At 46.8% G+C, this 13,422-nt stretch overlaps 1 pseudogene; it reads right to left on the reverse strand.

The window, feature by feature from the left end:
* The window catches only part of LOC144602591 (E3 ubiquitin-protein ligase TRIM39-like), a 22,296-nt pseudogene continuing 8,874 nt past the window's right edge, over positions 1-13,422 (reverse strand).

A 13,422-nucleotide genomic window follows, 5' to 3' on the forward strand; every position in this document is an offset into this window, starting at 1 on the left:
ATTTTCCAAATCACTGAAGTAACATGAACTGTATCTATTACATTGAACTAGTCATTGAACGGAGTTAATAATACCGTAACGACTTTTGACGAGAAGGGTCCAATCCCATTACATTAAAAAAATATTTTCACAAAAGTAATTTCTGTTCCGTTGCCGGACGCGGTTCGCGCGTTAAAATGAACGGATCGACAGCTCTGATTCCACTTGCTGCTTATTTCTCTCTTCCCACATTTACATCCCCCCTGGTTTTATTTCCGCGCTCACTGGGGTTTTTTACGACGCGGAATTTGGGGATTAAATGGGAGCCGTTCAGCGCCGACCTGTTGTCCACCGGGTTTCTGCCCCACAGCCCCTGAGCCCCGCTCCTGACGCCGGTCCCGGGACCCGACCCTTTTACACACCCGGAGCGGAACCGGAGCAGATTCTCAGCCACTGGTCTTTACGCCAAGTCCAGAAGAAAGGATAAAGTTTCTCCGTGAATTTATTCCCAGTGAAGGTGTGGAGATGGGACTTGGTGTCCGCGTCGTAAAATGAAACTGTCCCGGACTCGTAACTGAGATAAACTCCCACCCTCCCGGGGATGGGACGGGCGGGGAGACGGGATGGAGGGGAGGTGGCTGCATCAAACTCGTCATCCCACCGCCTGATGATCCAGACTCCAGTCTCCGGGGTCAGTGTGACCAGTCCCTTCCTCTCCACAGACTCTGCGGCGACTCCCAGACTCCAGACCCGACTCCCCCCCATCTCCACCTCCCAGTAATGTCTCCCCGATGTGAATCCCTCCGATCCCAGCACACACGCCCGGTGTGTAAACCTCTTCCCGGTGTCAGGGAGACTCCTCCGGGGCCCGGTCCATCTCACCCTCTTCCGATCCTCAGACACCTCGAGCTGCGCATGCGCTGTTTCCACATCCAGGGTGACGGAGACTGGGGGGAGAAGCAGAGAATCAGAGAGTCCCCGGGGGTCGGGGGGAGACTCGGGCAGCGCGGCCCCGGGACCGGGGGAGAGGCCGCTCGGCCTCGGGCACAGGCGGGCGGACAACTGAAACCCTGCCCGGGGTTTCACCCACAACCACATCGGGTGGACAACAGACATCTCTCCCGGAGTTTTTATCCGGGGATGGAGAGGGGAATTTCGTGAGGTGGGGGAGGGTGGACGGGAAGGACGAGTGCGGAGAGTGAGGAGGATTGGGAGATTGCGGTGGTGAAGGAGAAACGAAGGGAGGGGGGGAGGCTACTCACATATGGAGGCAGATCGGAGCAAGAGGATATTGAGGTTAGCGGTAATTTGAGGTTGTTAAAGAGGAGGTAGAGGTGCGTGGTGGGGTCGTCATGATCACAGTGAAAGGGGGCAGACACGAGGGGCCAGATGACCTGCCCCTGTTTCTTATAGTGGAGGGTGAGAGAGAGGGAGGGGTGACTTGGACCATGGAAGGATGCAGAGGTTGAATGATCGGGTGTTGGACAGAATACCATGTTCTCATGGGCCGCACGGTGGCGCAGCGGTAGAGTTGCTGCCTTACAGCGAATGCAGCGCCGGAGACTCAGGTTCGACCCTGACTACTGGCGCCGTCTGTACGGAGTTTGTACGTTCTCCCCGTGACCTGCGTGGGTTTTCTCCGAGACCTTCGGTTTCCTCCCACACTCCAAAGACGTACAGGTATGTAGGTTAATTGACTGGGTAAATGGTTTTTTTTAAATTGTCCCTAGTGTGTGTAGGATAGTGTTAATGTGCGGGGATCGATGGACGGCGCGGACCCGGTGGGCCGAAAGGCCTGTTTACGCGCTGTATCTCTAAATCTAAAAATCTAATTTTGCCCACTAATCTCCTATGTGGAACCTTGTCGAAGGCTTTCTGAAAGTCGAGGTACACCAATTCCACCGGCTCTCTCCTGTCAATTTTCCTAGTTACATCCTCAAAGAATTCCAGAAGATTAGTCAAGCATGATTTCCCCTTTGTAAATCCATGCTGACTCGGGAACGATCCTGTTACTACTATCCAAATGCTCCGCAATTTCGTCTTTTATAATTGACTCCAGCATCTTCCCCACCACTGATGTCAGACTAACTGGTCTATAATTTCCCGTTTTCTCCCTCCTTTCTTAAAAAGTGGGACAACATTAGCTACCCTCCAATCCACAGGAACTGATCCTGAATCTATAGAACATTGGAAAATGATCACCAATGTGCCCACAATTTCTAGCGCCACCTCCTGAAGTACCCTGGGATGCAGACCATCAGGCCCTGGGGATTTATCAGCCTTCAGTCCAATCAGTCTACCCAACACCATTTCCTGCCTAATGTGGATTTCCTTCAGTTCCTCCGTCACCCTAGGATCTCTTGCCACTAGAATATCTGGGAGATTGCTTGTATCTTCCTTAGTGAAGACAGATCCATAGTACCGGTTCAACTCGTCTGCCATTTCCTTGTTCCCCATAATAAATTCCCCTGCTTCTGTCTTCAAGGGACCCACATTTGACTTGACTATTTTTTTCCTCTTTACATACCTAAAAAAAACTATCCTCCTTTATATTATTGGCTAGTTTAACATGGAGTGCAGTGCTCATCATGCAACACGTGGGAGATCAGGGAAATTGTCGGTGTCCCTGATGACTACGTGTGCAGGAAGTGTGTCCAGCTGCAGCTCCTGGCAGACCGTATTGAACGGTTGCAGCTGCTGTTGGATTCATACTGGAGCATCCACGATGCTGAGAAGGTCGTGAATAGCACGTACAGTGAGTTGACCACACCGCAGGTAAAAGTTAAGCGGACAGAAAGGTAACGGGTGGCCACTAGCCAGCGTAGCAGTAGGCAGGTAGTGCAGGAGTCCCCTGCGGTCATCTCACTCCTAAACAGATATACCATTTTGGATACTGTTGGGGGAAATGGCTCATCAGGGGAAGGCAGTAGCAGCCAGGTTCATGGCACCATGGCTCTGCGGCAAAGGAGGGGAGGAAAAAGAGTGGAAGGGCTATAGTAATAGAGGATTCAATTGTAAGGGGAATAGTTAGGCGTTTCTGCGGTCGCAAACGAGACTCCGGGATGGTATGTTGCCTCCCTGGTGCAAGGGTCAGGGATGTCTCTGAGCGGCTGCAGAACATTCAGGAGCGGGAGGGTGAACAGCCAGTTGTCGTGGTGCACATTGGCAACAAAGATATAGGTAAAAAACGGGATGAGGTCCTACAAGGTGAATTTAGGGAGCTAGGAGATAAACTTAAAAGTAGGACCTCAAAGGTAATAATCTCTGGATTACTACCAGTGCCACGTGCTAGTCAGAGTAGGAATAGGAAGATATTTCAGATGAATACGTGGCTTGAAAAATGGTGCAAGGGGGAGGGATTCAAATTTCTAGGACATTGGAACCAGTTCTGGGGGAGGTGGGACCAGTACAAACAGGACAGTCTGCACCTGAACTGGAATGGAACCAATGTCCCTGGGGGAGTGTTTGCTAGTGCTGTCGGGGAGGATTTAAACTAATGTGGCAGGGGGATGGGAGCATGAGCAGAGAGACAGAGGGGTGTAAAATGAGGGTAGAAGCAATAGGTAGCAAGGTGAAAATTAAAAGTGGCAGGCAGACAAATCCAGGGCAAAAATCAAAAAGGGCCACTTTTCAACATAATTGTATAAGGGGTAAGAGTGTTGTAAAGACAAGCCTGAAGGCTTTGTGTCTCAATGCAAGGAGCATTCATAATAAGGTGGATGAGTTGAATGTGCAGATAGTTATTAATGAATATGATATAGTTGGGATTACGGAGAATTGGCTCCAGGGTGACCAAGGCTGGGAGCTGAACATCCAGGGATATTCAATATTCAGGAGGGATAGAGAGAAAGGAAAAGGAGGTGGGGTAGCGTTGCTGGTTAGAGAGGAGATTAACGCAATAGAAAGGCAGGACATTAGCTTGGAGGATGTGGAATCGATATGGGTAGAGCTGCGAAACACTAAGGGGCAGAAAACGCTAGTGGGAGTTGTGTACAGGCCGCCTAACAGTAGTAGTAGAGTTGGGGATGGCATCCAACAGGAAATTAGAAATGCGTGCAACAAAGGTAAAACAGTTAGAATGGGTGACTTCAATCTACATATAGATTGGGTGAATCAATTTGGCAGAGGTGGTGAGGAAGAGGATTTCTTGGAATGTATACGGGATAGTTTTCTAAGCCAACATATAGAGGAACCAACGAGAGAGCAGGCTATTCTAGACTGGGTATTGAGTAATGAGGAAGGGTTAGTTAGCAGTCTTGATGTGTGTGGCCCCTTGGGCAAGAGTGACCATAATATGGTTGAGTTCTTCATTAGGATGGAGAGTGACAGAGTTAATTCAGAAACAACGGTTCTGAACTTAAAGAAAGGTATCTTTGAGGGTATGAGACGTGAATTGTGGATATGCAATGGAAGGCATTTAAAGATCACATGGGTGAACTACAACAATTGTTCGTCCCAGTTTGGCAAAAGAATAAATCAGGGAAGGTAGTGCATCCGTGGCTAACAAGGGAAATTAGGGATAGTATCAAAACAAAAGATGAAGCATACAAATTAGCAAGAAAAAGCAGCCTACCAGAGGACTGGGAGAAATTCAGAGTCCAGCAAAGGAGGACAAAGGGCTTAATTAGGAAAGGGAAATTAGATTATGGAAGAAAACTGGCAGGGAACATAAAAACTGACTGCAAAAGCTTTTATAGATATGTGAAGAGAAAAAGATTAGTTAAAACAAATGTAGGTTCCTTGCAGTCAGAAACAGGTGAATTGATCATGGGGAACAAGGACATGGCAGACCAATTCAATAACTACTTTGGTTCTATCTTCACTAAGGAAGACATAAATAATCTTCCGGAAATAGCAGCGGACCGGGGGTCAAATGAGATGGAGGAACTGAGTGAAATCCAGGTTAGTCGGGAAGTGGTGTTAGGTAAATTGAATGGATTAAAGGCCGATAAATCCCCAGGGCCAGATACGCTGCATCCCAGAGTGCTTAAGGAGGTAGCCCCAGAAATAGTGGATGCATCAGTGATAATTTTTCAAAACTCTTTAGATTCTGGAGTAGTTCCTGAGGATTGGAGGGTAGCTAATGTAACCCCACTTTTCAAAAAGGGAGGGAGAGAGAAAAAGGGGAATTACAGACCAGTTAGTCTAACATTGGTCGTGGGAAAAATGCTAGAGTCAGTTATTAAAGATGGGATAGCAGCACGTTTGGAATGTGGTGAAATCATTGGACAAAGTCAGCATGGATTTATGAAAGGTAAATCATGTCTGACGAATCTTATAGAATTTTTCAAGGATGTAACTAGTAGAGTGGATAAGGGTGAACCAGTGGATGTGTTATATCTGGACTTCCAGAAGGCCTTCGACAAGGTCCCACATAGGAGATTAGTATGCAAACTTAAAGCACACAGTATTGTGGGTTCAGTATTGATGTGGATAGAGAACCGGCTGGCAGACAGGAAGCAAAGAGTAGGAATAAACAGGTCCTTTTCAGAATGGCAGGCAGTGACTAGTGGGGTACCGCAAGGCTCAGTGCTGGGACCCCAGCTATTTACAATATATATTAATGATTTGGACAAGGGAATTGAATGCAACATCTCCAAGTTTGCGGATGACACGAAGCTGGGGGGCAGTGTTAGCTGTGAGGAGGATGCTAGGAGGCTGCAACGTGACTTGGATAGGTTAGGTGAGTGGGCAAAGAACAGGAAAGCAGACTATTATCTGAATGGTGGCTGATTAGGAAAAGGGGAGATGCAACGAGACCTGGGTGTCGTGGTACACCAGTCATTGAAAGTAGGCATGCAGGTGCAGCAGGCAGTGAAGAAAGCGAATGGTATGTTGGCATTCATAGCCAGGGGATTTGAGTATAGGAGCAGGGAGGTTCAGGAACTACTCCAGGGAGGTTCTGCTGCAGTTGTACAGGGCATTGGTGAGAGCACACCTGGAGTATTGCGTACAGTTTTGGTCTCCTAATCCGAGGAAAGACATTCTTGCCATAGAGGGAGTACAGAGAAGGTTCACCAGATTGATTCCTGGGATGGCAGGACTTTCATGTGAAGAAAGACTGGATGGACTCGGCTTGTACTCGCTGGAATTTAGAAGATTGAGGGAGGATCTTATAGAAACTTACAAAATTCTTAAGGGGTTGGACAGGTTAGATGCAGGTAGATTGTTCCCGATGTTGAGGAAGTCCAGAACAAGGGGTCACAGTTTAAGGATAAGGGGGAAGGCTTTTAGGACCGAGATGAGAAAATTTGTTTTCACACAGAGAGTGGTGGATCTGTGGAAATCTCTGCCACAGAGGGTAGTAGAGGCCAGTTCATTGGCTATATTTAAGAGTGAGTTAGATGTGGCCCTTGTGGCTAAAGGGATCAGGGGTATGGAGTGAAGGCAGGTACAGGATACTGAGTTGGATGATCAGCCATGATCATATTGAATGGCAGTGCAGGCTCGAAGGGCCGAATGGCCTACTCCTGCACCTATTTTCTATGTTTCTACCCTCGTACCCCATCTTTTCTCCCCGTATTGCCTTCTTAGTTGTCTTCTGTTGCTCCTTAAAAGAGTCCCAATCCTCTGGCTTCCCACTCTTCTTTGCTTTGTTGTACTTCTTCTCTTTTATTTCTATGCTGTCCTTGACGTCCCTTGTCAGCCACGGGTGCCTCTTACTCCCCTTAGAATCTTTCCTAATCTTTGGGATAAATTGATCCTGCAACTTCTGCATTATTCCCAGGAATACCTGCCATTGCTGTTCCACCGTCTTCCCTGCTAGGGCCTCCTTCCAGTGAATTCTGGCCAGCTCCTGCCTCATGCCTCTGTAATCCCCTTTGCTATACTGTAATACTGACACTTCCAATTTTCCCTACTCCCTCTCAATTTGTGGAGTAAAACTTATCATATTGTGGTCACTGCCTCCTAACGGCTCTTTTACCTCGAGTCCCCTTTGCTGTTCTTGTTATATGATCATGGCTTGGATGTGAATGTGGGAGGTGTGATTAGTAAGTTTGGGGAGGAAGCAAAAATTGAGGATAGTGGGGAAGGTTGTCAGAGTCTGCAGTAGGATGCAGGGTAATTATCTAAACCTTATTCGCATGCAGGGATATCAAATCACGAGAGTGCAGTTTTATATTGAGAGCAAAGTATTGAACAGTATATCTGAGATTTAGGTTTTACTAGACCAAGTGGATCCGTTGGGCCCAAACCTCTACTGCATTGGTGCAGCACCCTCTCCTCCCCACCTCTCCCCCTCCTCCCCCCCCCCTCACTCACCCCCCCCTCTCTCCCTCCCTCCCCCTACGTCCCTAGGAGATAGATTTAAACCTTAAAATGTGAATAACTTAAAAAATATAACACTGATTTCAATGAAACTTCTTCCATGAGCACCAAAGGGATGACGGTGAGTAAGGTGGGCTTAAAATCGTCATGCTATCGTGTACCGTTTTGGCTGTAGTTCAGGAACAAACAAACAAACGAGAGGTTTAGTACATAGATTTACACTGAGAGTGGGTGATATCTGGAACATGCTACAGTGGAGGTGGTGGAGTGAGATATAATCAATATATTGGCGGTATTTAAATAGGTGAGGTGGAGAAGAATGCCGATGGAATGTGGGCCAATCGATTAGTTTAGCTGGGAAAAGATGGTCATGGACACGATGGGCCGAAGGGCCAGACTCTGTAATGTACAACCACGGCTCTCAGCTCCAAGAGCACTGAATGACTGAGTCTCCACTGCCTCCGGTGCAGGGTCGTTCTCCAGCCTCTGCGTGCAGTAATGTCTCCTTATCTCTGTGCTACATGGTGCAGCCCACATTCTGAGAGAGTGCCCGCTCTCCAGACCCCTCTGACAGGGGAACCATACTCCCTGCATCCAGCCCACTGAGCCCTGTAAGAACTGTGTGTTTCACTGAGGTCCCCTCTAATACACCCAAACGCTCGAGTACACAGGCCTAGTCTCCCCAATCTCACCCCGCACAGCAAAATCATTGTCCCAGGGAGAAGTATTGTCAATCTTTGCCGCATTCAACTCTGTGTAAGGTTTATCATGCTGTAGGTATGAAAAAAACTAAAGATCACAAGAAAATAGCAGGAGGAGTAGGCTCCACTCCTCAGGCCGACTCCGCCATTCAATGTGATCATGACTGATCTAAGATGGCACCAATTCCTGTTCTATACAAGTTGTCCATAGCCGCCAATTTCTCGATCCTTCAGTCTAACAAGTTAGAAGTTGTAACAAGCAATGAATTCAGCAGTAGCAGCAGCAGCAATCAGCAGTAGCAGCAGCAGCAATCAGCAGTAGCAGCAGCAGCAAGCAGCAGTAGCAAGCAGCACCTAGCTGTGTTGCTTGGGAAGTAGTGTGTGGGGATTGTGTGGGGATTGTGTGGGGATAGTAAGGAGTAAGACCTGTGTGATCTCCCGGACTAGTTTCGATCGCCTAGCTTGGGGTCGGAGAGGAATTTCCCGGGATTTTTTCCCAAATTGGCCTGGGTTTTTTATCCGGTTTTTCGCCTCTCCCAGGAGATCACTCAGTTCTTTTGGGTGGGCGGTTGGAGTGGTTGGAGTAGCGGCCGGGCGGTAGGTTTAGTAACCGAGCGCGGGGCTTTGTTTGGAGAGTATGACTGCCAGGGCAGTTTTTTGTTCTGGGTGTCAGATGTGGGGAATCTGGGAGTCTGATAGTCTTCCAGACATCCACATCTGCGCCAGGTGTGACGAGATGGGGCTCCGAAGGGACCGTATTAGGAACCTGGAGCGGCAGATTGATGACCTCCGTCTGATCAGGGAGAGTGAGGAGGTTATAGATAGGAGTTACAGGGAGGTGGTCACTCCTAGACCACGGGAGGTAGACAAGTGGGTCACTGTTAGGGGGGGCAAGGAACAGAGGCAGGGACTAGGGAGTACCCCGGTGGCTGTACCCCTTGGAAATAAGTACTCCTGTTTAAGTACTGTTGGGGGGGGCAGCCTACCTGGGGGCAACGACGGTGCCCGGGCCTCTGGCAAGGAGTCCGGCCCTGTTGCTCAGAAGGGTAGGGAAAGGAAGAGGAGAGCAGTAGTAATAGGGGACTCTATAGTGAGGGGGTCAGATAGGCGTTTCTGTGGACGCAGTCGGGAGACCCGGATGGTGGTTTGCCTCCCTGGTGCCGGTGTCCGGGATGTGTCTGAGCGTGTCCAGGATATCCTGAAAGGGGAGGGAGAGGAGCCAGAGGTCGTGGTACATATAGGTACCAACAATATAGGTAGGATAAGGGAAGAGGTCCTGAAAGGAGAATTCAGGGGGCTAGGAAGAGAGTTAAAAAAAAGGACTTCCAAAGTAATAATCTCAGGCTTACTGCCTGTGCCACGCGATAGTGAGAATAGGAATGGAGTGAGGTGGAGGATAAATACGTGGCTGAGGAACTGGTGCAGGGAGCAGGGTTTCAAGTTTCTGGATCATTGGGACCTCTTCTGGGGGAAGTATGACCTGTACAAAAAGGACGAGTTGCATCTGAACCCGAGGGGAACCAATATCCTGGCGGGGAGATTTGCTAAAATAACTGCGGAGACTTTAAACTAGTACGGTTGGGGGGAGGGACTCAAACACAGATAGCTAATAGGCAGTGTGTGAGGTAGGAGGCAGAAAAGGGAAACACTCAGACCCAATATGTAGGAGAGAAAGAAGGGAAAAGAAATAAACTGAGAATAAGAAATGATGGGTCCCTTAAATGTGTATATTTTAATGCTAGGAGCATTGTAAGAAAGGTGGATGAGCTTAGAGCCTGGATCGACATCTGGAAGTATGATGTTGTGGCGATCAGTGAAACATGGTTGCAGGAGGGTTGCGATTGGCAATTAAATATTCCAGGATTTCATTGTTTCAGATGTGATAGAATCGGAGGGGCAAGAGGTGGGGGTGTTGCATTGCTTGTCAGGGAGGATATCACAGCAGTGCTTTGGCAGGACAGACTAGAAGGCTCGATTAAGGAGGCTGTTTGGGTGGAACTCAGAAATGAGAAAGGTTTAGCAACACTTATAGGGGTGTATTATAGACCGCCAAATAGGGAACGAGAATTGGAAGAGCAAATATGTAAGGAGATAGCAGATATTAGTAGTAAGCACAGAGTGGTGATTGTGGGTGATTTCAATTTTCCGTATATAGACTGGGAATCACATTCTGTTAAAGGGCTGGATGGTTTGGAGTTTGTAAAATGTGTGCAGGATAGTTTTTTGCAGCAATACGTAGAGGTGCCTACCAGAGAAGGGGCAGTGTTGGACCTCCTGTTAGGAAATGAGATGGGTCAGGTGACGGAGGTATGTGTTGAGGAGCACTTTGGGTCTAGTGATCATAATGCCATTAGTTTCAACATCATTATGGAGAAGGTCAAATCTGGACCAAGGGTTGAGATTTTGGATTGGAGAAAGGCTAATTTTGAGGAGATGAGAAAGGATTTAAAAGGAGTGAAATGGAAATTGTTGTTTTATGAAAAGGATATAATAGAGAAATGGAGGATATTTAAAGGTGACATTTTGAGAGTACAGAGTCTTTATGTCCCTGTTTGGTGGAAAGGAAAGAATAATAATTTGAAAGAGCCATGGTTTTCCAGGGAAATTGGACACTTGGTTCGGAAAAAGAGGGAGATATACAATAAATATAAGTGGCAGGGAGTAAATGAGGTTCTTGAGGAATATAAAGAATGTAAAAGGAATCTTAAAAAGGAAATTAGAAAAGCGAAAAAAAGATATGAGGCTGCTTTGGCAAGTAATGTAAAAGTAAACCCCAAGGGGTTCTACAGATATGTCAATAGCAAAAGGATAGTGAGGGATAAAATTGGTCCATTAGAGAGTCAGAGTGGACAGCTATGTGCTGAGCCGGAAGAAATGGGGGAGATATTAAACAATTTCTTTTCTTCGGTATTTACCGAGGAGAAGGATATTGAATTATGTGAGGTAAGCGAAACAAGTAGAGTAGTGATGGAAATTAGGAGGATTAAAGAAGAGGAGGTACGGACACTTTTGAAGAATATAAAAGTGGATAAGTCTCCAGGTCCTGATAGGATATTCCCTAGGACATTGAGGGAAGTTAGTGCAGAAATAGCAGGGGCTATGACGGAAATATTTCAAACGTCATTAGAAACAGGGATGGTGCCGGAAGATTGGCGCATTGCGCATGTTGTGCCTTTGTTTAAAAAAGGTTCTAAAAGTAAACCTAGCAATTATAGACCTATTAGTTTGACGTCTGTGGTGGGAAAATTAATGGAAAAGATACTTAGGGACAATATATATAATTATTTGGATAATCAAGGCCTGATTAGAAACAGTCAACATGGATTTGTGCCTGGAAGGTCATGTTTGACTAATCTTCTTGAATTTTTTGAAGAGGTTACCAGGGAAATTGATAAGGGCAAGGCTGTGGATGTTGTCTATATGGACTTCAGTAAGGCATTTGACAAGGTTCCACATGGAAGGTTGATTAAGAAGGTTAAATCGTTGGGTATTAATAGTGAGGTTGCAAGATGGATTCAACAATGGCTGAATGGGAGATACCAGAGGGTAACGGTTGACAATTGTATGTCAGGTTGGAGGCCAGTGTCTAGTGGAGTGCCCCAAGGATCTGTGTTGGGTCCACTGTTGTTTGTCATTTACATTAATGATCTGGATGATGGTGTGGCAAATTGGATTAGTAAATATGCAGATGATACTAAGATAGGTGGAGTAGTTGATAGTGAGGTAGATTTTCAAAGTCTACAGAGAGACTTGGGCCTTTTGGAAGGGTGGGCTGAAAGATGGCAGATGGAGTTTAATGCTGATAAGTGTGAGGTGCTGCATTTTGGTAGGACAAATCAAAATAGGACGGACAGGGTAAATGGTAGGGAATTGAGGAATGCAGTGGAACAGAGGGATCTGGGAATAACTGTGCATTGTTCCCTGAAGGTGGAATCTCATGTGGATAGGGTGGTGAAGAAGGCGTTTGGTATGCTTGCCTTTATAAATCAGAGCATCGAGTATAGAAGTTGGGATGTAATGTTGAAATTGTACAGGGCATTGGTGAGGCCGAATCTGGAGTATGGTGTGCAGTTCTGGTCGCAAAATTATGTCGACAAAATGGAGAGGGTACAGAGGAGATTTACTAGAATGTTGCCTGGGTTTCAGCACTTAAGCTACAGAGAGAGGTTGAACAGGTTGGGTCTTTATTCTTTGGAGCGTAGAAGGTTGAGGGGGGACTTGATAGAGGTTTTTAAAATTTTGAGAGGGACGGACAGAGTTGACGTGGGTAGGCTTTTCCCTTTGAGAGTGGGGAAGATTCCAACAAGGGGACATAGCTTCAGAATTGAGGGACAAAGGTTTAGGGGTAACATGAGGGGGAATTTCTTTACTCAGAGGGTTGTGGCTGTATGGAATGGGCTTCCGGTGGAAGTGGTGGAGGCTGGCTCGATTTTATTATTTAAGAGTAAATTGGATAGGTATATGGATAGGAGGGAATTGGAGGGTTATGGTCTGAGTGCAGGTAGATGAGACTAGGTCAGGGAGAATGGTCGGCGTGGACTGGTAGGGCCGGACAGGCCTGTTTCCATGCTGTACTTGTTATATGTTATATGTTATATCCATCTGTGTTCACTTAGCCTATTCCAATAATCTGACCTATCACTACCTCCTAGGGCAGAACATTTCAGATGTTCACTGCTGTTTATGTGATATTTCTAAGGCTTGGATGTGAATGTCGGAGGTATGATTAGCAATTTGATAGCAGCAACCTCTATGGTAGGTTGATCAGGAAGGCTGGAACGTATGGAATCCAGGGTAGTTAGCGAGTGGGGAAAAATGTGGCCGGAAGGTGGGAGGCAGAGTTGTTTTTCAGACTGGAAGCCTGTCGCAAGTGGTGTACCACAATGCTCAATGCTGAGTCAACTGTTGGTCCCTAATCATACAAATGATTAGATAAATGACGTGTATGTGGGTGGCATGGCAAGCAGGTCTGTGGATGAGACTAAAATTCATGAGACATGGTGGAGAGTGAAGAAGGTTGTCTAAGATTAAACTGATCGTAATGAACTGGGCCAACGGACTGAGGAATGGGAGATGCAGTTTTCTAAACTTCGTGGGCATCGGTTTAAGTTGTGAAGGGAAAGTCTAAAATGTTCTTGAACGGCAACGTTTTCAGGCACTGGGTGGCAGAGAGATAGCTGCCATCGGAGGTGTAGAGGCGAATACAATTTCTCTCGGCAATGTTTGCATCTGTGTTACTAAAAGGCATTATAAACAAAAGAGGGGAAACTGAACAGGTTTTACCTCGCTTAATGGCAGATGTTTCTCTCCACAGCGTGTTCATCAAAAAGTGTTGATGGAATTTTTCAATCGGCAAGGCACCGTCTGTCACTGTGAGTGCTTTATCTTCATCACTAACCCTGCAAATATTCAGCAGCTGGTTATAAACTGAGCCTCAACAATTTCTTTGAGCTGATACACACAAACATGCAGT

The sequence above is a fragment of the Rhinoraja longicauda genome, chromosome 19, assembly GCF_053455715.1.
Source record: "Rhinoraja longicauda isolate Sanriku21f chromosome 19, sRhiLon1.1, whole genome shotgun sequence".
Lineage (NCBI taxonomy): Eukaryota > Metazoa > Chordata > Chondrichthyes > Rajiformes > Arhynchobatidae > Rhinoraja > Rhinoraja longicauda.